The sequence below is a fragment of the Dermacentor albipictus genome, unplaced genomic scaffold (genome assembly GCF_038994185.2).
Source record: "Dermacentor albipictus isolate Rhodes 1998 colony unplaced genomic scaffold, USDA_Dalb.pri_finalv2 scaffold_42, whole genome shotgun sequence".
Taxonomy (NCBI): domain Eukaryota; kingdom Metazoa; phylum Arthropoda; class Arachnida; order Ixodida; family Ixodidae; genus Dermacentor; species Dermacentor albipictus.
Genome location: NW_027225596.1, coordinates 136,444 through 163,420, shown reverse-complemented (window position 1 = coordinate 163,420; position 26,977 = coordinate 136,444). Strand labels below are relative to the sequence as shown.

At 45.0% G+C, this 26,977-nt stretch overlaps 1 protein-coding gene across 8 annotated transcripts in view; it reads right to left on the bottom strand.

The window, feature by feature from the left end:
- LOC139052897 (uncharacterized) overlaps positions 1–26,977 on the bottom strand; it is a 355,309-nt gene that overhangs the window by 262,251 nt on the left and 66,081 nt on the right. For 6 of the 8 annotated variants that reach the window (XR_011510109.1, XR_011510113.1, XR_011510111.1 and 3 more), the window contains exons 8-9: positions 14,985–15,056; positions 3,513–3,695 (exon numbers count right to left, since the gene is read on the bottom strand). The exons of the other annotated variants lie outside the window; for them this stretch is intronic. The gene's annotated coding sequence lies outside the window, so the exon portion shown is untranslated. The remainder of the gene's footprint in view (positions 1–3,512; positions 3,696–14,984; positions 15,057–26,977) is intronic. 8 annotated transcript variants of the gene reach the window in all.

Genomic DNA, 26,977 nt, shown 5'->3' with positions numbered 1-26,977 from the left:
ATGAAGATATGCTGGCAAACAACCTTGAGGCGCAAGTCAGTTTCAAAGGCAGATGTGCAGTATGAAGGTACTTTTAGCAACTGTGGATGACGTTAAGGCTATCGTAGAGCACGTTGATAAGACGAAACTGTGCAATGGTGGACCGAGCACTCTGGAGTATCGACACGTTGAAATAAAAATTGGGCATATCTCGACAACAATCAGAGATGGCGGCACAAGACGTGCTCTATTGTTCTTGACCCTAGTGGCTCGAACTTACTAGTATGTCACAAATGTTCTGGCCTTTCAAACGTACTGCGAATGCACCAGAAAAAAACAGATGAAAGAATGCGCAAGCATAGGCCTTCAGGTTCGCGTCCGTTGACTTCATACCAAAGCAAGGTCAAAGTTGTAGCACTGCGTCGGTCAAATTATGCTCTGAAAAGGTCCAAAAATCGTCTGCTGATCCGCTTTACAAAATGTCGGTGGAGCTTGCAGAAGGTCATATCCACATGCAAATATTGTCAAAAGAAGAACTGGGCGAGAAATCACGCACAATTGATCTCCCTAGTGGTCGGCTGACTGCGGTAAAGGAGTGTGTAGCAGCAGCGAGGTTGACAAACAAAAAAAGCAGCAGTAAACAGAGGATTGGCTTCTGACGTGCTTGCTGTTGCACATACGTAGCCAATCTGCATACTCGTTCCTGCGAGGTAATGAGGTGCTCCCACTTCCTTGCGTTACGACAGTGTGCAAGTTCCTGTGCATAAGAGTCAGGTGTGACTTTGACAAGAGGTTTTTCACAGCCTTTGAGAAGGAGATGTCCACTAAAGAAAATTTTAAACGCCACGGAATACTTGTTATCAATGAAATGCGCGTTCGAAAGGAAATTCGAGTTCATTCGAAGAAGATGACATACAGTGGCTTCACTGATTATGAAGGTTCTTCAACAGCCCGCGACGACCTTGCTGACCACGGGCTTGTATTTCCCTTTCGGTCATTTGGCAACAAGTACTCTCAGCCGATAGCAGTGTTTGCAATACTTTTGCTTGAATACGCGGAAGTCTTAGACGGCATGGTCGCCTGTGCTGGCGCAAATGTGAACCGTGCAATGAAGAAGGAGTTCGGTGTCACTGGAGCTTTGCAACAGTCCCGGAACTACTTCAGTCATCCCATTGATGAGAAACGCAATGTATATATGTTTTCTGACGCACCCCATCTGATGAAATGCGTTCGAAACCGTTTACTTTCACAGAAAGTGTTGTGCGTAAATGGCGATCGTGTTCACTGAGTACATTTTGGCAGGCTGTTTATGGGGGACTCTAAACAACCGGAAAATTTGCATGTTTGCCTCGATATAGCTCTGTTCCACATCAACCCTTCAACGACCAAAAAATGCGGTTGAAGCTGGCCACTCAGTTGTTCAGCCGGAGTGTAGCGAAAGTCTAGCAGTTCTACTCGAAGCGAGGCACAAAAGTGCTCGAAAATGTCAAGGGAACAGCAGAATTCACACTAAGGTTTAGCAATCTTTTTGATGCTCTCACCCGAAACCATCCAAAGGAAAGAATCACTGTTGGCAGCAGAGATTTGAGGGTCCTGGCCTTGTAGTTGCATTGCTCAAATAAAATGGAAAAAGGAAAAACCTCAAGAGCAAGTTGCCTATCCGAGCAAACCGCTGAGGGCCTTCGTGTGACTATTTTGTCCACCCTGGAACTATAAAGATACCTGCTAAAGGAGTGCGGTTTCAAATGTGTTTTAACAGGAAAACTTAACCAAGGCATGTTGGTACGCTTCTTTGGGATTATCAGACAGGCTGGTGGCCATAATGACCAGACATCTATGCCCGCATTTCTGCAGCTTTACAACATGGTATCAGTTTACAGTTTTATTAAATCCCCTAAATTCGGAAACTCACGTTGAAAATGAATCGCGGCAAGGGACACATGTACTTACACTCAAAAATTTTTATATTTCCTTTTGAGGACAGTGTCAAGTCAAAAGAACACCTGAAGAAACTCAAAGAGAAGCTAGATGTCCTAGTTGCTGCTGAAGAGGAAGAAGACCACGTGTTCGATAACTTGCATGAAGCACCGGAGCTGCAGATTGCATAATTTATTATTCAGCTGGTTTTATATGCCGCAAGTACATGAAAAGCACAACGTGCGCAAAATGCCGTGAAGGATTATTGGAACAAAGAGCACTTCGTCATCAGCCAGAAAGCAGCCTTGTTCTGTGTAAAACCTGGGGAGGCCTTTTGCACCCAAAGCGATGTCTTTTTCTGTTGCTTCATGCAAAGGAGATGGAATTCCACAAGCATGCGGCTCTCAGAAATGCCGATGAATTAACATTGGACCACATGCTTGATAAGTACAAGTTTCAGTTCTCCTGTGCCAATCATAAAAAGAAGTTATTGCTGGCGTGCTACACACATATGTAGCCATGTGAATGAGGCAGTTCTGCAAACACAAATCTGAGGCAAAAAATAAGTCGCAGGAGCTGCAAAAGCTGTTGGAAGCTTCAGTAAGTGAAAACTCTACGTTTAATTTGCTCAAATATATGATGGGCGCCATGAACTTCCTCGTGTGTGCGCAATGTGTGCCAGTGTCCACTTCGTTTATGGAACGCAAACGCTTGTACGAATATTTCGTTTATGGCATGCTCTCCGTATTTGTCAAATAAATGTCAATCTTCACAAAACTTTACTGCTTTTGCGTCCCTGGCTTTTAAATGACAGTCGTCCATATGATTGACAAATTGGCAAATACCGACAAGCAGAGGCTAGTCCGTCCTGTACACTAACATCACAACCACCTCTACCAGAACCCTAAACTTCGGTTATTAAAAAATGCGGCCTTCGAATAGCCACACTGGAAACCTGTTTTGCAGTGCATTACAATTTAACTGCGAGCTTATCGAGGTTACCGTGCACGTAAAACTAGTTTTCGCGGGGAGATTTTGGCATCTCATCATGGTAAGTTCTGTGGGTGAGGTAGGTATTGTAGCCGACTACCGTTGCGCTGGCCTCATTGTGCCATGCGCCTGTACCGGCATGGAAGAGAGCGTGCACTACATGGCTATCGGAGCACGCTTAGTCTCGTTAAACGAGTGCTTCGTTCAATCCAAACAAGTTTCCGTGTCAAGCTGGAATAACATACGAAGAACGTTTTATGACGCTTTTCACATCCGTAATAACTCTCGCCCTGCTTTTCTGCTTTAAAACCAAGACCCTTGTGTCTGTGGCGCCATCTGCCGAGCGCTACGCAATACAAGCACAACCTATTTTTCCGCCTGGACGGCCTTCGTTCAGCCACCTAGCCTATTCTTACGGTGTTCTCACTGAACGTGTATGCAGGCTAAGATCAAATGTTCAGAACGCATATCCTTGTGCACAATAAAGAAATATCATTTCAAGGTCTCATTAAAAAGGTTATACATACGTGGCCGGAAAAATGTTCGAAATGTAATATTTTGGGGTGACGCTTTCTGCGGTGCATTATACAAATTTCATACAAATTACTCCTGAACATGTAACTCACCTTGGAAGGCTAGCAGCGCGCTGCAGCGAGCTAGCAGCCAGTTGCGGCGGTTCTGTGTTTCATGGATGATCTGCCCTGGCACCGGCTGGTTCGTCTGCAGCGCACTGCAGAGCCGTCGTTCTTGTCGTCGCGACTTTCTGATTGCTCGCATGCACCTTGCGAGGAGCTTGTCGATGCTATCCTCTGCATAAAAAAAAAGTCAACTAAGGGTTACCATTGCTCTCCTCAAATAACCGGAAAGGAAAAATGCAACTCTGTTACATACGGAAGTCTGAACCTCATATAGAAACTGGTCGCGCAATTTCTATTGTCAAATTATCAGCCCTGCCAGCACATTTCCCTGGGAACCACCACATACGTACACCTGCCCATAATTTCGTTCCACGTTTCTGTGACAAAATAACACCTGATAACATCGCACTTTTTCTCGAATAACATTTGTGTGCGCATATCATAAGAAGCCAACAAACACTGACACCAAGGACATCACAGGGAAAATGACTAGTGCTTAATAAATAAATTAAAGAAACGATAAATTAATGGAAATGAAGATGGATAAAAAATCTAGTTGCTGCAGGTGGGGGACGATCCTACAACCTTCGCATTTCGCGTGCGATGCTCTACTATACAACGCGATGCTCGCGTTGTTTCCTCGTTCACTTTCTTGGGTATTTACTTTTCCTTGTAGAACCCTGGGAGTGGACGTGGAACTTCCTTTCTGCCACAAGCATCACGGGAACGCGATCTTTTTGAGCAAAGGCAACCGGCCAATACGGCGCCGAACCACATCTTTGCTTTTGTTGCTTCACAGCTGCTTCTGCGCTTTGTCCACGCCAGAAACTCCAAATACCGGTGCAAATACAAATACCGGCCGCCCCCAACGTTGGTAGATTAGGTCAGTTGGATAAGTCTGCTTCGGAGGCGGCTCCAACTCGTCTATACCTTCAGAGATGGCGCTGGCGTCGCGTTGGTATCGAGCCGCCGGCGGTCGGGGGGCACGTTCAGTGCTTTTCTTGGTGTCTGTCTAGGCTGTCTGTCGCCGGCTTGCAGTCCGAAAAAGTTCCTTTGGTGCTATCGCTTATCTATAAGTTGGAATATAGGTATGTGACTTGGAGATCACGTGTATTACGTTGTAAGCCAAGTTTGACAAAGAGTCTGTGTGCTGACATGCAGCCCGCTGGGCTGCCAAAGTGGATATGCTTCTCGAGAGAAAACGTGCAGTCGGCAGCACTTAACGTGCCGAGGACTTTAACTTTCTACTAGCACATCGTTAAAGGCAGCATTGTTAAGATTCCACGTGGCAGGTGGGCGCTTGAGGTGGGTGCAGAGTAACTTATTTTCCCAACATTCCTGCGCACCTATCGAAAGCAAAAGCACCAAAGCCCAGACGAAAACCTTCGAAGCTAAGAGCAACAGAAAATTGTGATGTTCGTAAGTCGGCAAGTGATGGTGACGTGATGTAAACATAAAAAACAGTAATGCTAAATAAACTGAGCTCCCTTCCAATCTAGAGATGTGTTCAGAGGAAGCATCTTCGTTCCCTGCATTCTAAGAGCACTCAAGATGCGAGTCCTGGAGTGTCCAGCTCATGACTCTGCAAAGTTGGCGAAGACAGTGGTATTGTTGTGATCGACAGGGCTGTGGTTATAAGGAAAGACTTCGCTGTTGCACTCAGCTTATGCGGAAGGCTTGTTCCTCCGTGCGTCTACAACGAATATGGTTCAGGAGAACCACTAAAATTCTCAAGCTTGAAGAAACTATCCGCATTTCTCACTTACGTTAGCAACCTAACAGTGTGCAAGGGCTGTCATTGTGGTTTATTCCCCTCCATTTCGGCAGCAACATCAGCTTTCAAGACCCAGGAGGGGTGGAGGAGCGCAAAATGCTTTAGGCTGTCTCAGAAAAGCTTCTGCCCACCGTGCAAGAGCACAAGAAAAATATCCGAGCACGGGAAAAACGAAAAAAAAAGAAATCCGAGGAACGAACCAAGCCTCACCAAAGGGTACGTTTAAAAAATAAAAAACCTCACTAAGAAAGAGTGATTAGGGCTACAATTTTTGGCGAGAAATCCAAAAAAGAAATTCGGGCTTTCAAATGTGTCTTCCTCAAGCGCAACAGCTTGCTCTTCACGCAGTGTTGAAAGCTTCAAAAGCAAATCAACGAGAGGAAAGCGCTATAAAACCGAGCGGTTGATGACTTACCTCCCCCTTAAGATATCAAGCCCTGCTGCTTATAGGCTGATGTCAAACATTTTCCCACTACTTACGTGATCGCGCCTTAAACAAATTATCAATGGAATGCCTTGAGAGTTCGGTTTTAACAAGATTTCGCTTAACAGCATTGGTGCACTTATGAAACAAATGGAGTAAGCTGCTGTGGAATCCTCATACTAGTGGAAATACAAGTGTGCCAAGCTGTCACATTCAACAAGCAAACATATAAAGTACGCATAAAGTATACACACACACACTATATAGCTTGAACCGTGTTCAGTTTATCGGGAAGATTTTGCAGCGCCTGTCGGCCTTCGCTCTTCCGTGCAGAAAGGGCCGCAACGTCTTCGCTGTTGTGGTGGTGTCTCACGCGGACCGCACCCCTTTTCCAAGCATCCAGCGAGTTGAAAGCTGTGCTTAAGTGGTTCTAAAGTTCTGGTACAAAGAAAATCATGCAACACATGCAACCGCATTTAACAAATGTATATGCTATAAACGAACAATGAGATGGTCAGTTTGAGTTTGTCATTCGTTCATGACAATTCGTTAAAGAAATGGTATACAGACAAGGGTCCCTAAGAGACTGCACCATGACCCTTGTTGTCATCAACTGCCATAGTTAATTTTTCAGAATATGCTACGAAATGACAGTTGGAAAAAGTACTATTCATAGCTGTTATCATAGTGCTGGATTTGCTGATGATGGCTCAACATCCCATGGCAGTGCCAAAGATGCAGCAATATATTATTCTGTTTATCAGTGTGGTGGTATTTTACAGTTTAATTATGAAGCAACCGCTACTATTCGCAAAACAAAAGTTATTTAGAGGTTTTCATGTCATACAGAAATTACATATTCATGGACTTTGTCAAAAATGTCGTTCAAGATTAGGGCAATTTGTCGGACTATTTTGTAGTGTGCTAGCAGAAATCGGCGAAATAAAAATTTTTGCCCCTTTATAGGCTATATACGAGACTCCTAAAAAACTTTCCATGCTACAATGAAAGAACTACATGAAATAGCTTGATGGAGGCAAAAGGCGTAGCCCACCAGAAAGCAAACAAAAGATGGCCACGACCACACAAATTGCGGGATCACAGCATACTCTTCACTCGGCTGCAAAGAACATGTGCTGAGTACCCCGATAGCACCACTCGTTACAGTATGGGTCGTTTTGCGAAAAAAAATCATGCCAGGCACATGAATTCCAACTTTTTACCAGCCATCTCATCACCAAAGCTGGCGATGCGATATGTCTCAATGATAAGCCTGATAATCTTGTTGACGCCTTTTCCAAGAATTACCGTATCTCCAAAGAGGGTCTGTGTGTTCCGGATGCACATGTAGTCTGTCCATTTCTCCAGTTTCTACTGCCCTACGCCTTTTGCTCCCATCATGCCGTACCCTCAAGCCCAACATACAACTTGGTCAACTTCATGTAAAAGCAGTTCTATATTTGATGAAAGTCAGAGGCGAGATATGCATGATGTGTACCTAAATTTCAGCATCTATAGGTTGCACACATCCAATATACCAAATTACCTATGCATCTGTTCCAGTTCATCCCTCGCGTAGTTTAAGAACCACGAAGCATGTTTGTGCCACGAAGCTTAAATTGAGAGCAAGTTGGTAGTTTATTATGGGTGATGCAGTTTGAAGCGTCAGGTAGTGACACCTATTGCAAAAAACCATTATTCAAGCAATCGATAATGTTACAGTATGTACCCTTCTGAGCTATGTCTTCAAGCGTCCCTAATGAGCTCTACGCCTCAGCGTGATAAATTCAGAAAAAAAAATGCTGGTACATTAAGTGCAATCCATAGTACACTCAAATGTTTCTCGATTAACTATGAGATCTTTTTAAAGTATTGAATGCTCCTTTCATCCATAATATGCGTTCTGCAAGGTTAGCAGTAGGGCTCCCCACTGTCATGGCCAAACTTACAGCATTTTCCTTATACATTTTTTTAAAGCGACCCATACTTGAGGCCAAGTTCAAGTAGAAGTATCTGAACTGATTACGGCATGGTGGCTGGCCAGCCTGTGCATTTTGAGTCCCAACAAAGCCATCATATCTTATAGTGAAGCAAGAAGGTCAGGAGGAAAGGAGGCCAAAGGGGGCCAATGAGAACATTTCATTTGCATTTATTCTGTCATTAATTCATTCATTCGTGTATTATTGCAAAGCTATCCTTCCCTCCTTCGGCTTTCCCACTGCTGCTGCTGTCCGCCATACGGCATTGGGGAGCGGGGGGCGGTGGGGTTCGAGGTCCAAGGAATGGCGACGCTTGAAATTCCTTTTGCGCCCGCCCTTGGATGGATGGATGTTACGCGAGTCCCCTTTAGAACGAGGCGGTGGGCTGGGCCACCAAGCTGTTGTTATTATACTGTGTAAAATCTTTCCGAAGCAAAAAACGAAAGAAAAAAAAAACATGCTGAATTCCAATATTCTTATTTCCTGACGCCCTATTGCTTGACGCACTATGCTTTTGTAAGTCTTCGTTTTTTTGTCGTTTCCCTACTTCCACTAATCTCCAATCACGTCTCACTAATATCTATTGCGGAAATGATTACTGTCCTCCTGCTCTCGCTCAACCCAAAGCTTAAAGGAGGCCAGTGGTCAAGTAGTTAATCATGGCAGCTTTACTTTAAAACTGCCAGCCCGCAATAGATTTTATGAGCCTCTCCGACTTTCCGCTCGACGTTCATCGTTTCTGTGCTGCTCACTCAACAGGCTGAATACTTGCTGATCACCTTCGTAGTCCTTATCCACCACCGTGAATCAAGGCTTTTTCCTGCACAAACAAATACCTCAACACTCTCTCAGCCAAATCATTGTCTTTCATATTCCTCAGTCATTCCTCATAATCAATTTTACTGTGAGATTCCCTCACTTCAAAACTAGTACAGTGCATATCAATCTGTACAGCTTCGTTTGTAGTATTCCCGTGTGAACCCAACCTAAAGCGACCCACCGACATTTGGTTGCCATCAAGTCTCGATTGTACCCCTGATTTCAAGCAAACAACTACATTTCCAAAGGTAGGCCCTGAAACCGTTACACTTTTCCACATACTTCGGAACACTTCGTACCTACTGCAGCCCCACAGCCCTGTGTTTCATTATGGCTGCATTTCATTTCCCCTTACTTCTATTGTTTTTTGCTGTTTTTCCATATATCTAGTGCCTTCGTCTATCTATATAGCAAGGTATTCACATTCTTTTATCCGAGCTATTTCGCGGCCTTGTATTGCCACTGGCTGTTCACTGTTTTCATTGAATACCATAAAACCCGATTTTCTCACGCTAAATTGCAAACTTAAATTGCAGCCTTCCTGTTCACAGATAACAGCCAGACGTTGCAAATCACTTTGCTTGTTAGCTAGCAACAAAATGCCGTCCGCATAAAATAAACCTGGAAGCTGCTGCTCTTCTATTGCATCCGCTTGATTGTATGAGACTAAGCCTCATATTTCTTCCTTCTAGTGCCTTCTGTATCCTCACCATACCCTCACTGACCTCGTTCTTTTCGCTGCGCCAGCGGTGTCGGCCAACCAAAACAAAGGAAACGGGTGCCTGCGGTCAGCATGGTTTCTCCCTCGCGCTCCCTTTCACACCCAATCAACCCTCGTCACGTGCCTTTTACCCGCACGCCCTTTTCTCGGAGTGCGGGGCGGCGCGCGTGAGATCGCGGGAACATCGCGAGATGTTCGTGAGGAGAAGCACACTTGCGGGGGCTGGCTCACCATGGAGTTCGATACATCGATATGCCGGTGCACGGGAGTTCTATATACGCGAACAATAGCGCAATACTTTTGCATGAGAATCCCCAGGGGATTTTTCAACTCTTCGATATAGGCAATAATTTGATATATGCGGGATAGACTGTCCTAGAAAAATGCAAAACAAAAGATATAGAGCAAAGGAGGGCGCAGAACACTGCACTGTGAGCCTAAACTTCTGCCACTTTCCTTCTAAAGCTTCCCACAGCGTGCAGTGGATGCGCGAATATTATAAAAACATGAATCAGAGGAAATACAAAGGAACGGGGTTCAAATGCGGCAACATATAGATCTCGACTACAACTTTCCTTCAAAACTTGCCTCCGGCATGCCGTTGATTCGTGAATATAAGAACGCGAAGCAGAAGTGATAGAGAGAAAAGGATTCAAACACGGCGCTGTTAATCTGTACTTCCCCCAAATTACTACCAAACTTGCTCCAATGTAGATGCGAACACTGGAATACTAGAACAATGCGAAACATAATATACAAAGATAGGGGGACAAACACGGCACGACGACTCTGGTCTTCCTTCAATTCTTTTTCCAAAAACCTGTTCTTGCGTTGCAAGGGAATCACGAGCACTAAAAAATCTCGAACAGTACGGGCACTGCGAGTCTGGCCATCACCCACTTTCCTTTTGAACATGCTGGCCTGATTGATGCTAAACAATATGTACAGGGAACGAGGTCTAACGGGGCGCCAAGAGTCTTCACTTCCCCATTTTCCTTCGAAACCTACTCGAGCATTACCGTGCATACGCACATTCTAGAAAAATGCAAAGCAAAGGAGGTACAGTAAAGGAGAGTATAAAACGCTGCGCTATGAGCCTAAACTTCCGCCACTTTCCTTCCACACCTTCCTCCAGCGTGCCATGGATGTGCAAATAGTAGGAAAACACGAAATCGAGAAGATAAAGGGTAGAGGCTCCAAATTCGATAACGTAAGTCTGGACTGTCCCCACTTTCCTTCAAAACCTGCCAAGATATGTGAATAGAGGGAAAACACGAAGCAGAGGAGATAGAAGAAAGGGGAGTGAAGCACAGCACCATAAGTCTGTACTTCCAAGTAATTAATAACAAATTTGCTCTAATGTAGCTGTAAATGCAATGTGAAGCATACTAGAATGCCAAACAAAGGTTATACTGTACAAGGGGACGGAGCCAAACACATCGATGTGAGTCTGGACTTCGCCTATTTTATTCTAAAAACGTGCTCCAGCGTTGGAATGAATGCGGGAGCACTAGAAAAACCTAGAACAGTGCTGACACCGTGAGTTTGAACATCCGGCCACTTTCCTTCATAACCAGCTCTCGGCATTGCCCTGGATGCGCAAATACTAGAAAAATATTAAACAGAGTATATACACGAAAGGGGGCTAACTAGGGTGCTGCGAGTCTCGATTTCTCCATTTTGCTTCCAAACCTGCTCCAGCGTTACCGTGCATACGCGAATACTAGAAAAACACAAAGGAGATACATTAAATTGCTTTGTTAGCCTAAACCTCCACCGCCTTTCTTCCAAACCTTTCTTCAGCGTGCTGTGGATGCGAAAATATTAGGAACAAAAGAAGCAGTGAATATACGGGGAAGGGGGACCACGACGGTGCCGGGAGTGTAGACGGCCCGAGTTTTGTTCCAATCCTTCTAACTGCGTCCCGTGAATCTGCGTATAGCAGAAAAACGTGAACCAGAAGACTTAAAGGAAAGGGGCGTTGACGGTGGGACTGCGAGTGTAGACTTCCCTCACTGTCGTTCCAAACCTACCTAGAAAGTGCTTTGGATGCACGAATATTAGAAAAACACAGAGGAGATGCGGCGAAGGAAAGAAAATGACGGTGCCGCGACCCACTTGGAAACCTTCTAACAGCGTGCCGTCAATCTGCGAATATTACAAAAACGTGTACAAGAGAAGATGCAGGAAAGGGGCATTGATGGCGGTGCAGTGAGTCTATGCATAGTGCAGATGGTGGAAGATAATGCAGTGCCGAACGGACCCGCGACGAAGGTGAGGCAGGCGTCAAGCACTCCCCTTACCAGCGCCGCTCCCGAAGATGGCGCAATATCGGCCCTACCCGTGGCGGAGGTGAAGGAGGCGTTAAAGGGACACTAAAGTGAAAAGTGATTTCTTCTGCATCACTAAATTGCCGTTCCACAACACCAAAAATACCACTCTTACAACGATAGGACGTTTGGTAAGCTAGAAAGAGCGCAATAACGAAATACGGGTGGCGACGCCTACTTCAGTTCCCGCACCTGGGGGCTCAGTGACGTCTTCGATTCCGACGGCATCTTCTAGGGCCTCCTAATTATATATAGCGGTACAGATTGACTACATTGTATTCTAAAGGAGCCAAATATGGAGCATGGCAAGTTTAGAGAACCTCAATTCAGCCGACGCGGCACAAATGCAAAAACATACTTTGCAATCCCTGACGTCACGCTGATATACCAGCACTGGGGTTTCGGCGCGATATAATATACTGATACTTCTATCTTCATTTTCTCATCTAATATTCAAACAATGTTTTTGAAATGACTGCCTGCAGGGTTCTCAAACAATGCTCCGTTAGTCTTATTTAACTTATTTTTTGTTTCGCTTTGGTCTCCCTTTACACATTCCAGACTTTCGTTCCAAACCTTCCTCCAGCGTGCGCTGGACACGTGAAAAGAAATTGGCCTACTATTGCGCTTCTTGGTAATGCATACAGAACACGCAGTACAAAACGTAGGCGGTTCTGCGTATCGGATTCGGTAGCACACACTGCAATACGCCGCTATCGAGTCGCCCCTCTGGTGATAATATAGTGGTTCACAGTAGTGGAGTGGTTCACAGTAGTGGAGAGGTGGGGGGGGGAGATTAGCAAACATTTATTCTTCCTTAAGAGCTGGCATGAGAAAATGGGCGGAGAACACAGGTATCCAGTAGAGGTCACGCACTCTTCACTACAGACAGTAACAGGACGAAACGCTAGAATTGTCTTTCGAGTCACCGCAACGGCACTGCGCCAGGTAAGGGGATGTACAGGGCACGAGTGGAGGTTCCAGGAGACAGCCAGGCGCAAGCACTGCCAGCGGCGACATATGACACCGAGGAACGCTCTCCGCAAACGGGGAAGGGATAGACGCGGCAGAGAGCCATACAGCCACGTGAAGCAGAGACCAAGGCGTGGATAACCGAGGATCAGGCGCGAAGCAGTAAGGCATGCCCGCCACCGGCACCGCTGCCGTGCCGCGACAGTGGGAGAAGGGACGGCGAAGCCGGAGTGGAGGGTAGCAGCGAGAGTAACCCAAACGGCGCTGCGCGAATGAATGGAGCGAGAGGATACGTTTGAACACGTGATCCGGCTTTCGAGGACAAGGGGCATAGGGTTTCCTACAATATACTGGTGCTAACTCTGGTGCCTCAGTCGTCCTGCCATGGGGATGATGGGAGGTACGTGGATTTGTCGCATATTCGTGCTTGTGTATTCAGAAGTTTTTGCGGCTTTGTATGTTACCCTCTATAAATCTTACTGTCGTAAATTTCATAGCAATCAAAACAATCGCAACTCTAATTGAAAATGTTGAGCTTGTCGAAGTGGGCAAATTGAAACTCACGAAACATCTCAAGGTGACTGATGCCTGCGACAAATTCGTAAGGGTGCTTCACATCGTTTATCGATACATGCATCTGTGGCCTAATGGTTTCAATATCCGGCGTCTGTGATTGAGGTACTGTGTTCAAATCCTGCTGTCGGACATTGTTAATGTTTATTTAACTACCAATTACACAGTACACTGTTGAAAATGGCGAGCTTACGAAGTCACAAAGCCACTTGAAGCCAAAAGGACAAAATTAGGCAAATCCATGTACCTCCCATAATTCCCACGCTGGTGCAACCACTGATACTGCAGCTGCCGTTGACACTAGCGCCAGAGTTCTCTCGAGTAATTATTATATGAAACCTACATTATATGACAAGGCAAGAGCCCGGCTCGTGCTACGGACGATAGATTGCAGCAGGAACGCAAGCAGCTAGGCAAGAGCGCTGATGATCTCGTCGGTGACGACGAGGCATGAGGGTGACATGAAATGTGGGAACGGGAGCCAATGTGAGGCCTGTGCTCGAAAACACGAAACAGAACAGACCATCATACACGGAAGGTCGGACAATGGCGGTGCTGTGAGTCTAGGCGTGCCCCGCCTTCGCTCCAAACATATGTACCGTGGTTCATCAATCCACGAATACTAGGAAAGCGTGAAGCACTGGAGGTACATCGAAGCGGAGTCGAATGCGGCGCTGTGGGTGTGGAATGAGTAGACTAATAATTTTGGTGACTCGGAAGCGTTCCGCGAGGCAGGCCCTTGACTTGATTAAGTCTGCACTAATTTTGTGGGTGAATTTCAATTATCTTTACAAAAGACACATTGTGCATGAGTCTGTTGAAACAATAACACAACAAACAAGTCGACAATGTAGTGACACGTGCAGCATGCCCTGAAGGTCGTATCAATGCACTAAGCGCAGCAGGTAATGCTTGTTCTTATGCCATATATATTGGAGGGTTTTTTGTGACAACCCTATCATTGCATTCATATGTTAGTCGAATATTCATGGCACCTTAATTGACATTGTCACCTTATTGGTATGTTTTGCAACAGCTGCGCAATATTTCAAAACTGGCTTACCACCCCGATCCCAGAATGAAACTCGAAATTGACATTGAACAGCTCCGTATACATCGCTGTCGCACAAACTCACCCAACTGTCAATTCTAATTAATTTTAATTTTGTCCCCCAAAGCCGGCCGTCATTGCTTCAAACCTCGAGATTTCAATGGGCAATTATTCCTTGCGTCCTGTACAAACTGCGTTGTGTGTCTTCTTATTTCGAGTACTGCAGCCCTTTTTACTGCCCAAGAAGAAGGTGTAAGGTACATAAATTTTTTATACTAAACATTATTAAACCCAAGTAAAGCGTCAGACATTGCAACAAGCATTTCGGAAAACAGAAATATAAAAAATTAACTGCTGCACCAGAACAATGGTACACCAAAGTTGAATTCAATGCACCATCAGATGAAAAACTGCAGCACAAACAGTAGTCATAACTGAGAAGTCATGTACATTAATGTAAAAGAAACCGTTATTCTACCCCTTAATGGTGCCGCATAGCACAGATGAGAAGTTGGCTGGCTGTGATGATCTAGCAGTAATAATATATTAAACATTTTGCTTTAGACATTGAAACAACCTGTCATGCTTTACGCTCTGGACAGGAACCAGCCAGATTTAACCACAAGTAAACATAGAATCAGAATTCAGGTTATGAAACACGATGAAGTGAACAACGTCTATATACCCTGATTTGACGAAACAGCCATGAAGTTTCCTTCTGCACCCATATTGTGCAGCAAATCAAACCTGTAGGTTAGCCGGGCATACGATGCAGTTACGACTGCCGTTGTAGCACTGCAATACTGAAAACACTCACTTATCTGCGCGGCGTCATCTTCGTCAGATGAGTCTGGTGCCGGCGCCGCATCCTGTGCCACGACGGCTCCCTCTACAAAAGCAAACATTCAATTCTGTCACTGGATTCTGACACATCGGAAACAAAAGCAAATATGTTTCAGTAACATTTAACTTTCTGCATGGCAAACCTACACAGTACCACAATTCTCACGTGTTATAGAAAGCAAGAGAGCTATGCAATGCAATTCTTGTACGTTTGGACTTCGTTTCTCACACGTCTTGTCTCAGGATCAGGAATGCATTACAGGACGTGTAGGGTGTAAGGGGCCTACCATACAAAAAAGCACAAAGACAGTAAATAATGTTTTAAAGGGGTATTCCATATGTACTTTAAAAATACAGTAGCCATATGAAAGCACTTCTAACTTTATGCTAAAAGTTGCCTACTAGTCATTTTGACAGATTAGCTGCTAACTTTCATTAGATATTGAACAAGATTCTCGCGGCAGCTTTTACAAAACAATGAGGTATGTTCCGAAGGTTAAAGTTCGTGAATGAGGCACGCAAGGGAATGATATATGTATTGTCGCGATAGAATTGCACGCAATTTTCGCAGTTGCCAACCATAATTTCGTTAGAATTCGTGGTAGCATGTCGGCATAGAAGCACTGCCTAAATGTTCGACAAGTACATTTTATTGGATTAGCATCAGGAATGTCAAAGTGGAAAGGAGTGTGTGTGTGAAGTGTGGGAAACAAGTCGCATAGTTGCGGTAAAGAGCGCGTTAGAGAAATTGTGTGCGTGTGTGCGCACGCGCGCACCCAATGCCTGATTAGCTAGGTCCAGAAGTTGATAGTCCAGATGATAGTGCAATTCATTTGATTTGATTTCATTTATTTTCACCTTAAAGGCCAGGAGGCATTACATAAGGGAGGGCTTTATTTCTTGCAACAATGTTAGAAGAAATGTACAGAACAGTCAAGAAACAATAAACAAATGCAAGCCAAGGACAATTGTGAAAAAAAAGGAACATCATGTTAGAGTAAGGGTCGGTGGTATCGGCAATTTAGCAGTGTGGTTATTTAACATTTCGCGGAACGTTTCACGGTCATTGCATTACACGATATTTTCTGGGAGATGGTTCTAATGGGTTATAGCATCGGCAAAGAATGAAGTGTTCATGGCAGACGATCGGGTGTTAATGTTTGCTATGGGACGACTGTGGCTTAAGCGAGATGATGTACGTAAGGGTGGATTTAACAGGGAATACCTGGAGTGTGGATGGTCATAAAAGGTGTGAAGCAAGCAGAGGCGAGAGATGATCCGACGGAAAGCAAGTGATGGTAGTTCAAGTGTACGTTTTAGTGCGGTTATGCTGGTATCACGAGAGTAATTGGAAGTTATAAACCGAGCAGCGCGATTTCGTATTGCTTCTATGTCATAGATTAGATATGATTGGGAAGGGTGCCAGATAGATGACGCATATTCCAACTGAGGATGTACGAATGCTGGATATGCTAGCTTTTTTATTTCTTGTGATGCGGCTTTCAGGTTGCGTTTTTAATATCCAAGGGTGTGTGAAGCATTAGAACTGATGGTGTCAACATGAGTTGCCCATGATAGTGTTGATGTCACGTGAACGCCGAGATATTTGTAAGACGGGGCATAATTGATAGGAGCAGAATTTATTGTGTGGGTGTGACTGGTTAAGCTGTGGTTGCGGGTGAATGACTGAGCTTTGCATTTAGTAAGGTTAAGCGGCATGTACCATTTCTCGCACCATACTGCAATGGAATCGAGATCCTGTTGTAGTGCGGCGATTTCATTCGAGCCTTTGATTGGGGAATATAGGACACAGTCTTCCGCGAAAAGACGTAATTTATTCTTAATGTTAGCAGGTAAGTCATTGATGTAGACGAGGAAATGTAGAGGCGATAAACCAGCACCCTGTGGCACACCAGATGTTACGCTGCTAAGAGATGAATTATGGTTATTTGCAGAGGTAAACTGTGTGCGCCCTTTTAAGAAGTGTTTAAGGGGAGACGCGGGTCTTGAAATGTCAAAAAATCGCAAAAAAAGTCGATTTTTGAAAAAGTGCGTTTTCGCTATGTTTATACATTCAAGAATCCCTCCGCGAAATCTATAACCTAAATTTAATCGGAAAATAATAAAAAAGAACACCTATACGGGCCAGGGTGGCCGCGGAATTAGCAAAAATCGCCAAAAATGTTCGAACTTCGCGCCGTCGTCATTTGCGAACGCGTTGGCCGGCGGGCGCCATTTTGAGCTTGTGTGGAAGCTGCTTTCTTTGTGCGTATTTTGCGCCGGTTCAATATGGCGTAGGTGAGGAGGAACCGACGCTATCGCGTCATTTCTGAAGGATGCGCCCGTGCCGCTGATTGGCCAAAGCGCGCACACCCCCCGCGCGCCTCGCTCCTATTGGTCTGGCGCCGTTTGAGTGCCGATTCCCGCGTTCCCGACAGGCCGGTCGCTCTCGTGCGCGCTGCGTGTTTGTGTGGTTTCATCGCGCCGCTGTGAACGTTCGGCCGCTCGCTTCTCGACAACGTTCGATAAAGTGTCCTTTTCGCTGCCCGAATGGCTGGAGGACACCGTCGTATGAAGACTACTACGCGTCAAGCGTTCGGCAAGGCGCGATGGCGGCCGTGGAATGCACGACAGAAGACGGATAAGCCTGTCGTGTACCCGGAGTTGCCGGGTGCTGGTCTGCCTGAAGATTCTGCTGGATCGAGTTCCGAGCTGCAACCCAGTACGTCTAGCATCAACACTTCGTCCATCCACGCCTCGCATGTTGGCGCAGACCGTGTAGATACCGTTTTCTTCACGACCGAAGAAAGAAGCAAGCGCGCAGCGATCGCCGATAAGGCGCCTGGCGTCGCAGTCCGCAACGGAGCGAAAGTTTGAGCTGCTGGGTGTTGACACGAAAGAGGACGTCAGCGACAGCGGAACGGAACTTGCCATCGTGGATTTATCCGTGGTGCAAGACTTATTTGGACTTATGCCGTGTCCCGTGTGCGCCAAGAAAACGCTGATGCTTCGAAGGACCCCGCCAAGGAGTACGGGCTCTGTGCCAAGCTTGTGCTGGAGTGCTCCACGTGTGGCATGCGCGAAAGGATCGTCGGAGGCTTCACATGTCCAACAAGGATCACACAAACAGAAATGCTTTGATAAACAAGCTTGCAAAGAGGCACAAGCCACCAACAGACTCTGCCTACAGTCCTGAGCTTTTATAGAAATAGGTGTGACCTTTTGCTGAATGCACAATTGTGAGTGTGTGCCAGGCACGTACCCAGGGGGGGGCCCGGGGGGGCCCGGGCCCCCCCCGAAATCAAGTGGCATACCCCCCCCCCCCCCCTCCCCACCCACGCCACCACTCCTCACACATTCCTAAAGCGCCACCAGATTAGTGTTGAGACTTGGCAGGTGTTCATCGGTCAGCCTTATGCTGCCTTTTTCACTCCTTTTAGATGGCGGTAGTTACCGGCATCTCTTGTAATGTGAAGAAAAGTTTTCTCATAGATTCCGCACCCGCGCGATTAACTCGAGATGCGCTCAGTTGTCACCATCTATTCAACCGTCACGTGCATAGCTGTTGCTTTTGTTAGTTCAACCTTCTTTGTTTAGGCTGATCCTGGGAGCAGGAGAGGGATGCGGCTGTTACTCAGCTGGTCTGTACTCTCATGGAACGAGTTGCGGCCGGAGAAAACACCAATTGCCTTTAACTTTTCCCTTTGCTTCATTATTTCCTTGAGTTACGGCTCGCCGCGACGCTGGCAGATGCCCGGAACCATATACACGTGATATGGGTTAGATAAGGTGGGAAATAAAATGATGTGAAAGAGCGTCCATCATGAAACCCTGCAATAACCCTTAAACCCATTAGCGAGATGACTGTCGCCAGTTACCTCGTCTGTTTTTCCTTAATTGTATAGCACTTTTCATGCAAAATTGGAAACCGGAAACAAAAATCGCAAGGAGTTGAGAAATTAAGCGGTCTACTAAGGGAGAGAGCCAACGCAACAACCAAACTGCAAGCAAAAGCGAATAATAAAAATGTTAGCCGTTGGTTATGAGAATATTTATGGATCAACATCTTTTTAGTTAAAAAGGAAGTAGAGAAAACGCCGCCGGAAGTGGTGAATAATTACTTGCTTTGAATGACGCTTCCACAGTTATCGGTCGAACCGCCTCACGTAGCCACTTCTCTGCTGTGGTTATGTGGGTGTTTTTCTAACCTTTCTCGGTGAGCGCAGTACGTCTAGAATCGCAGAGTCCTGGGCTCTACGTGGTTGTGTGGGACTGGCAGCCGCACAGCGTTACGCAATTCGCGGAACTGTCAAATCTGACCCACAAGGCGAAAATAACTGATATTCGAACTATAACATGTGAAAAACTGAAGAAGCCGTAAAAAAATGAACGCAGCCTGAAATCAGTAAAAAAGAAACCTGGCATAGGACAAACCATGATGTATGCACTAAAAGATAAGAGGGATAATATCATAAGCAATCTCGAAGATACAGTAAAAGCAGCGGAAAAATTCTAAGCTGACCTGTATACAGTACCCAGAGGAGTCACGATACCTCACTTAGATACAGTAATGAACAGGATACAGAAACTCTCCTATAAGTAGCGATGAGGTCAAAAGGGCGCTGCAAGACATGAAGCGATGAAGAGCGGGAGAAGAAGGTGGAATAACAGTCCATTTAATCAAAGATGGAGGAGACATAATGCTTGGAAAACTGGCGGCTCTTTATACGAAGTGTATATCGACTGCAAGGGTCCCAGAAAACTGGAAGAATGCAGACATTATACTAATCCACAAAAAAGGAGACGTTAAAGAATTGAAAAATTATAGGACCATTAGCTTGCTCCCAGTATTGTATAAGATATTTACCAAAATAATCTCCAATAGAATAAGGGCAACACTGGATTTCGTCAACCAAGGGAAAAGGCTGGCTTCAGGAAGAGATACCTTACAATGGATCACATCCATGTCATCAATCAGGTTATCGCGAAATCTGCAGAGTACAATAAGCCTCTCTATGTGGCTTATATAGATTACGAAAATGCATTTGATTCAGTAGCGATACCGGCAGTCTAGCTCGAGGCACTACGTAATCAAGGACTATAGAACGCTTACGTAAAAAGCTTGAAAAATATTGCTACATGCGTGTGGTATTTGTTTGTTTGAACGAGGTGCGTGGGCGCCATCACTCCAGAAAAGAGGAGGAAGAACGAACTGGGCTCGCGCTGTGAATCTAAGTGGTCAGCGCTGCAACCGTTGTTGTAAATATGATCTGTAAATAGTTTCTCGTCTTACTGGCTCGTCCTTCGCGTAAGTATATATACAGAGGTTCTACAGCTACCTTAATTCTACACAAGAAAAGCAGTGAGATCCCTATGGGGAAATGGGTCAGACAGGGAGACACAATTTCTCCAAAGCTATTCACTGCGTGCTTAGAAGAATTCAAGCTATTAAACTGGGAAGGCTTAGGAGTAAAGATTGACGGCAAATATCTCAGGAACCTTCGGTTTGCCGATGACATTGTTCTATTCAACAACAATGCAGACGAGTTACAACAAATGATTGGAGACCTTAACAGAGAGAGTGTAGGAGTGGGGTTGAATATTAATATGCAGAAGATGACGATAATGATAAATAGCCGGGCAAAGGAACAAGAGATCAGGATCGCCAGTAGGCCACTAGAGACTGTGAAGGAGTACGTTTACGTAGGTCAATTAATCACAGGGAACCCTGATCATGAGAAGGAAATTCACAGAAGAATAAAAATAGGTTGGATCGCACACGGCAGACATTGCCAGCTCCTGACTGGAAGCTTACCATTATTATTGAAAAGTAAGGTGTGCAATCAGTGCATTTTCCCAGTGCTGACATATGGGGCAGAGACTTGAGAATGAGTTAAGGACCGCGAAAAGAGCGATCGAACGAAGATTGCTAGGCATAACGTTAAGAAAGAGAAAGAGAGCGGTTTGGATCAGAGAGCGACGGGTATAGACGATATTCTAATTGACGTCAAGGGGAAAAAAATGTAACTGGGCAGGTGATGTAATGCACTGGTTAGATAACCGTTGGACCATCAGGGTTACAGAATGGGTACCAAGAGAAGGAAAACGCAATCGAGGACGATAAAACAATAAGTGGAGCGATGACATTAGGAAATTCGCGGGCGCTAGTTGGAATCGGTTGGGAATCGCAGGGAGAGGCCTTCGTCCTGCAGTGGACATAAAACATGATGATGATGATGATGATGATGATGATGGAGGTGGTGGGCCCCCCCCGAAAAAAAATCCTGGGTACGTGCCTGGTGTGTGCAAGAGATAATTTTTTTTTTTAATTTGAGTTCTGGAATTTTATGTTCCAAAACCGTGATATGATCCTGGACCAATTTTGACCACTTGGGAAGCGCTACAACACAAGCACAGGAACTTTTTTGCATTTCAGCTCCATTGAAATATGGCGACCACCACTGGGGTTTGATTCAAATTTTTTGTTGTAGCCATAAACTTTGTGGAAAGGACATACTTTGTTGTGGCCATGAACTCTGCGCAGCCTTATTTGCATAGGGATGTCATTTGTGTGCCTTCTGTACAACAAGGAACTAAAATAGGAATGTGAAGCTCGTGGTGCTAGCTTTCTGGCATTGCTTTCAGTGACTATGCATGATTTTGCAACCAATATCTCAATGCTATTTTTGCAAAATGGCCATATATATGTCATGAACTTGTTGCTGAAAGACAGGGCTAACAATATTGCCATATTGTTAGTCCATTAAACGTTATAGTGAACTAAAAGTTCAAACTCGTTTTTCTCAGCTTCATTTTTTTAAACACCGCACACTGCCTTACGGGGTATCTTCATATGTTCTTTCTAAGTACCAGCAAAATGTTTGGTATCAATATATTTGTGTCGAATCGATCTAGCCGGTGATGCTATTTATTTATTTCTAAAGTTGCCGGCTAAATTTTAATTGCCACTAAATACAAATGAAAATTAGCAAAGATATTGAAATTATGTTTACATCTGGTATTTTTGCATTATAATTGCACTGAGAACAATAAAAATAGCATCACCGGCTAGAGCTACTCTCTGGCGTTCTGGCCATATACTTTGTTTTTCCTCTTGACAAAGTTAAGTTTTTGAAAAGTCCCGTAAGAAATCGATTAAATTTCTGTATTAAAAACTTTGCATCATTTGTTCTAATGAAGATATACAAAATCTAATTAGATATTTGCAATCAGCAGAAAAAGCCGAACAATACTGTTAAATATCATCCCGTTCACACTAAAATTAACAAAGTTGGTTTTAAGACCCACATCTCCCCTTAAGCCAGGTAAGCACGCTATTTGGGATTGCGATAGATGCGAGTTTTTGAAGTAGGTGATTGTGGGAAACGCGGTCGAATGCTTTTGAGTAATCCTAGAAAATGCCATCAATCTGCAAATGAAGGTCCATGAAATGTAGAATGTCATGGGTGAACTCGGCGAGTTGGGTCTCGCATGAAAATAGTTTTCTGAAGCCGTGCTGGTGAGGGTAAAAGAAGTTGATAGATTCCGGGTGAGACATTAGGTTGGATGAGATTATATGTTCTAGAAGTTTAGAAGGAATGCTGGTCAGAGAAATTGGGCGATAATTTAAAGCACGGGAGCGGTCGCCACTCTTGAAGATTGGTACGACATGGGCCGTCTTCCAGTCGTCGGGCAAGCTTTCAGTCTTTAAGGATTGCGTAAATATTAGATGTATTACTTGGCTAGAAATGTTACTGGTGTTAACTAGTATTTTGGCGTTGATTCCATCACACCCGGCTGACGTGGTTAGTTTGAGTGAATTAATGAGGCTACATATGCCATCAGGGTTGAGCTTGTTGTCTGGCATTAATTTTACTGAGAGTGGTGGTATTGGTTCAATGGGAGTGTCGTTAGCGATGGAGAAACCTGAGGTAAAGTAGTCGTTAAGAGCTGACGCGCATTTCTCAGAATTGATGAGATTACCATAAGGATCTGTTAGTTCAATCTGTCTAGAATGTGTCTAGAATGCAAGCGCCAGAATTTATTGGGGTTTGATCGTAGAATTGTCAGAAGGTCATGATTAAAGAAGTTATCTTTGGCTATCGTCAGCTCCTAAATATATTGGTTAGCGCACAGTTCGTATTTTTCCCATGTTTCTGAGTTATTTGTAAGTTTGGCTTTTCGGTAAAGGCTTCTCTTTTTAGCAAGGAGAGTTTTAGTCGTTTATTAAACCATTCATTGTTAAAGTCAGATTTCACGAGAACTGTTGGTATGTATCTAGCTTCTAGGTTGAGCAATACATTCTTATAAAGTTCCCAGGTGCTATCAACAGTTCTTGATAAGTAAGACTGCTGGAAATCATTTAAAAAATTTGGAGTTCGTTATTGATGGCGTCAAAGTCCGCGCTTTTGTAATCTTTTATTATTTTTGTTGTGGGTGACTTTTTCTTAGGTGCTATGGCCATGCAGATATGAATGAGGTTGTGATCGCTAAGACCGGGTGGTGTGGTAACGCTCCTTACGCTATCGGGGCAATATGTGAGCATAAGGTCAAGGGTGTTATCTCCTCTTGTAGGACTTGATATCACCAGATGAAGGTTGAAGTCTAGCATAAGATCAATAAATTGTTTAGCTTCTGATAACGGTGACCTGTTGGTTACAGAAAGCAGAGGCCACTTAATGTTAGGGTAATTGAAATCACCAAAGAGGTGAATAGGTGCGTTTGGGAATTTGTCAGTGATGTCGGCTAGTGCTTTACGGAGTGAATCGCAGAATGACGGATGGCTTTCCGGCGGCCTGTAGCACACGCCGAAAATTGTCTTTCCAGCACCATTGTAAGCGCTAGTCCACAATAGTTCGAGATCATCATCCCGACTGATCAGGGAAGATGAGAAGGTGTTTCTGATAGCTAATAGAACACCCCCTCCTCTCCGGTTGCTCCGATCATGGCGATACAGAACATAGCCGGAATTAGGAGGGAAAATTTCGCTATCTCTTACGTCTCCGTTTAGCCACGTTTCAGTTGGTACTATGATGTCGGCATCGATGTCGTGAGTGAAGCTGCGAAGTTGTTCTCGTTTGGGCAACAAACTGCGCATGTTAGTGAAGGCTACGTTAAGGAGAGGTAAAGATGAGGGACGATTGCGGGATGAGGTTGAACAGGTAGGCATTGTTGTCTGTCACTGTGCGTTTTCGTAAATAACGTCAACATCAAACTCTTGCAAAAAAATGGGACCTGTGAAGGAGGCAGTGATGTCCTTGTTTTGCGTGCAAAACCGACCAAAATGCATGGTGGTAAATATTACGCTGAAATCTGGCTAATAAAGTACGGTTGCAAATCTTTTAATATTCATTGAACTGCTAGAGCTTCCTGCATCGTAGAGGAATAATTGAGCTCTGCACGTTTGAACGACCTCCTCAGGTGCAACACAGCACGGTACCGTCCCTCTTCATTCTTTAGTAGCAGAAGAGCTCCTAAACCAAGACGAAATGCATCTATGTCCTATAATGTGTTTAATGGCTCTAGCCGCTTCTAAACACCTCTTTCGTTAGAACAGTGAGCCCTCTGCTACTTTATCACCGATAGCTTTTAAAATGCACTGTGGAAAGCACTCCTCCCTCTTGTTTGTGCAGGTTTTTACCTCAAACACCTGATCACGAGAAGGTATGTCTGCATGATAAGCAGCAATGTGCATATTTTAACCGCTGTGTAGTCAAGCTAGTGCGAAGTTTTGTGTGATGCAAATGCAGAAGAGCATTCTCCTTATGGATCTGGCATTCCGCAATATATTTAAATGGACCAACTGGATTGTTAACGCATACATCTGCTGGAGCTATAGACATGCTTTATAAACGCAGGCACAGCACGAAAACACAAAATGCAGTAAGGGGGCACGTGCACTGCACGTTTCTTGTAATGTTGCAGAACTTGGTAATGGTGATATGGAATCTTCGAAAACGAAACTATCAAACACGTTTCTTGCGTGCCTCTTTAGCCTGTACTATGTATTTTGCCCTTCACTAGCTCTGTTTCACGAAATGCTCTACCAGACTGCCTGCGTCACCTCTTTCATGCGTTTTCCTTTCACAAAAAAAAAAGGAGTCCATCGGTGTTCTTTTATTCTCACTCACAGTGTAATAGGCTAGCTGGCCGAATGGCGGCTTGGAGCGGCAGTGTCCCAACGCTGGTGCATGCTTTAGTCACTCTCCGACAGATGGCGTGACAATGTCACAGGCTTACGTTTGCTGTGTTAGCGCCGCCCGCTCCTATCTCAACACGGCTCGGCGTTTGTTCTTCTGGTGTCAGGCGTGCACATGCGATTGTGATGGGCAGGAAACATTTTGTTCCCCACTCCAGAACGGGTTACAAAGGCTGTACAGTGAAATTGACCTTCGGTGTCGAGCTATCCCAAGGAAGGATCGTGTCCTTCAGCCGCATGATCACATCGGGGAAAAGCACTTCGAGCCTCATCTTGTGTCCAAGACCTGGACAGCGCACTACAAAAGGCACGCCTTAGTGAGTGCTCCGTGAAAGGCATCACTGGCGACGATGCTGCTGCCATAAGATTTCCCGGCTGTCCGGCTTACCTATCGAAAACAGTGAAAACAAGGAAGCGCCTGGCGGAAAGACAACCGCGGTCACAGTCGAACAGACGGTGCGCTGCATCAAAATATCGTAAGGAGTGAAGCCTCGTGTAGCACTGAAAGTGGTGGCGTTAATGGAAGCTCTTTCGATGCGTTGCCGAGTGCACCGGAGCAAGACATGGATGCGTTTGAAGAGCAAATGTGATAAAACGCCTCAATCTGTTGGGTCTAGGTCCTCCCTAAAGTCTGCATACGCTCGCATTCGCAAGCTTCTTCGGCGATTTACCACGATTTTTCCTTCCGTCAAACTCACGGGGATACCACCTGCTCGGCTTTGGAGAAGTAAAAAGCGTCGTCTTCTCCCAGCTGGAGCGCACCAAAAAACGTGAAAGCCGTTTACTTTCAGATGCATGCCTATTGCCAGTGAGCCCCGCATCTTCCTTTGTAACCACTAAAATTGTTGAAATTCATGAAGATATGCTGGCAAACAACCGTGATGCGCAAGCCAGTTTCAAAGGCAGATGTGCATTATGAAGGTACTTTTAGCAACTGTGGATGACGTTAAGGCTATCTTAGAGCACGTTGGTAAGACGAAACTGTGCAATGGTGGACCGAGCACTCTGGAGTATCGACACGTTGAAATAAAAATTGGGCATATCTCGACAACAATCAGAGATGGCGGCACAAGAGGTGCTCTATTGTTCTTGACCCCAGTGGCTCGAACTTACTAGTATGTCACAAATGTTCTGGCCTTTCAAACGTACTGCGAATGCACCAGAAAAAAACAGATGAAAGAATGCGCAGGCATAGGCCTTCAGTTTCGCGTCCGTTGACTTCATACCAGAGCATTGACAAAGTTGCAGCACTGCGTCGGTCAAATTATGCTCTGAAAAGGTCCAAAAATCGTCTGCTGAAACGCTTTAACAAAATGTCGGTGGAGCTTGCAGAAGGTCATATGCACATGCAAATATTGTCAAGAGAAGAACTGGGCGAGAAATCACGCACAATTGATCTCCCTAGTGGTCGGCTGACTGCGGTAAAGGAGTGTGTAGCAGCAGCGAGGTTGCCGAACAAAAAAAGCAGCAGTAAACAGAGGATTGGCTTCTGACGTGTTTGCTGTTGCACATACGTAGCCAATCTGCATACTCGTTCCTGCGAGGTAATGAGGTGCTTCCACTTCCTTGCGTTACGACAGTGTGCAAGTTCCTGTGCATGATAAGAGTCAGGTGTGACTTTGACAAGAGGTTTTTCACAGCCTTTGAGAAGGAGATGTCCACTAAAGAAAATTTTCAACGCCACGGAATACTTGTTATCAATAAAATGCGCGTTCGAAAGGAAATTCGAGTTCATTCGAAGAAGATGACATACAGTGGCTTCACTGATT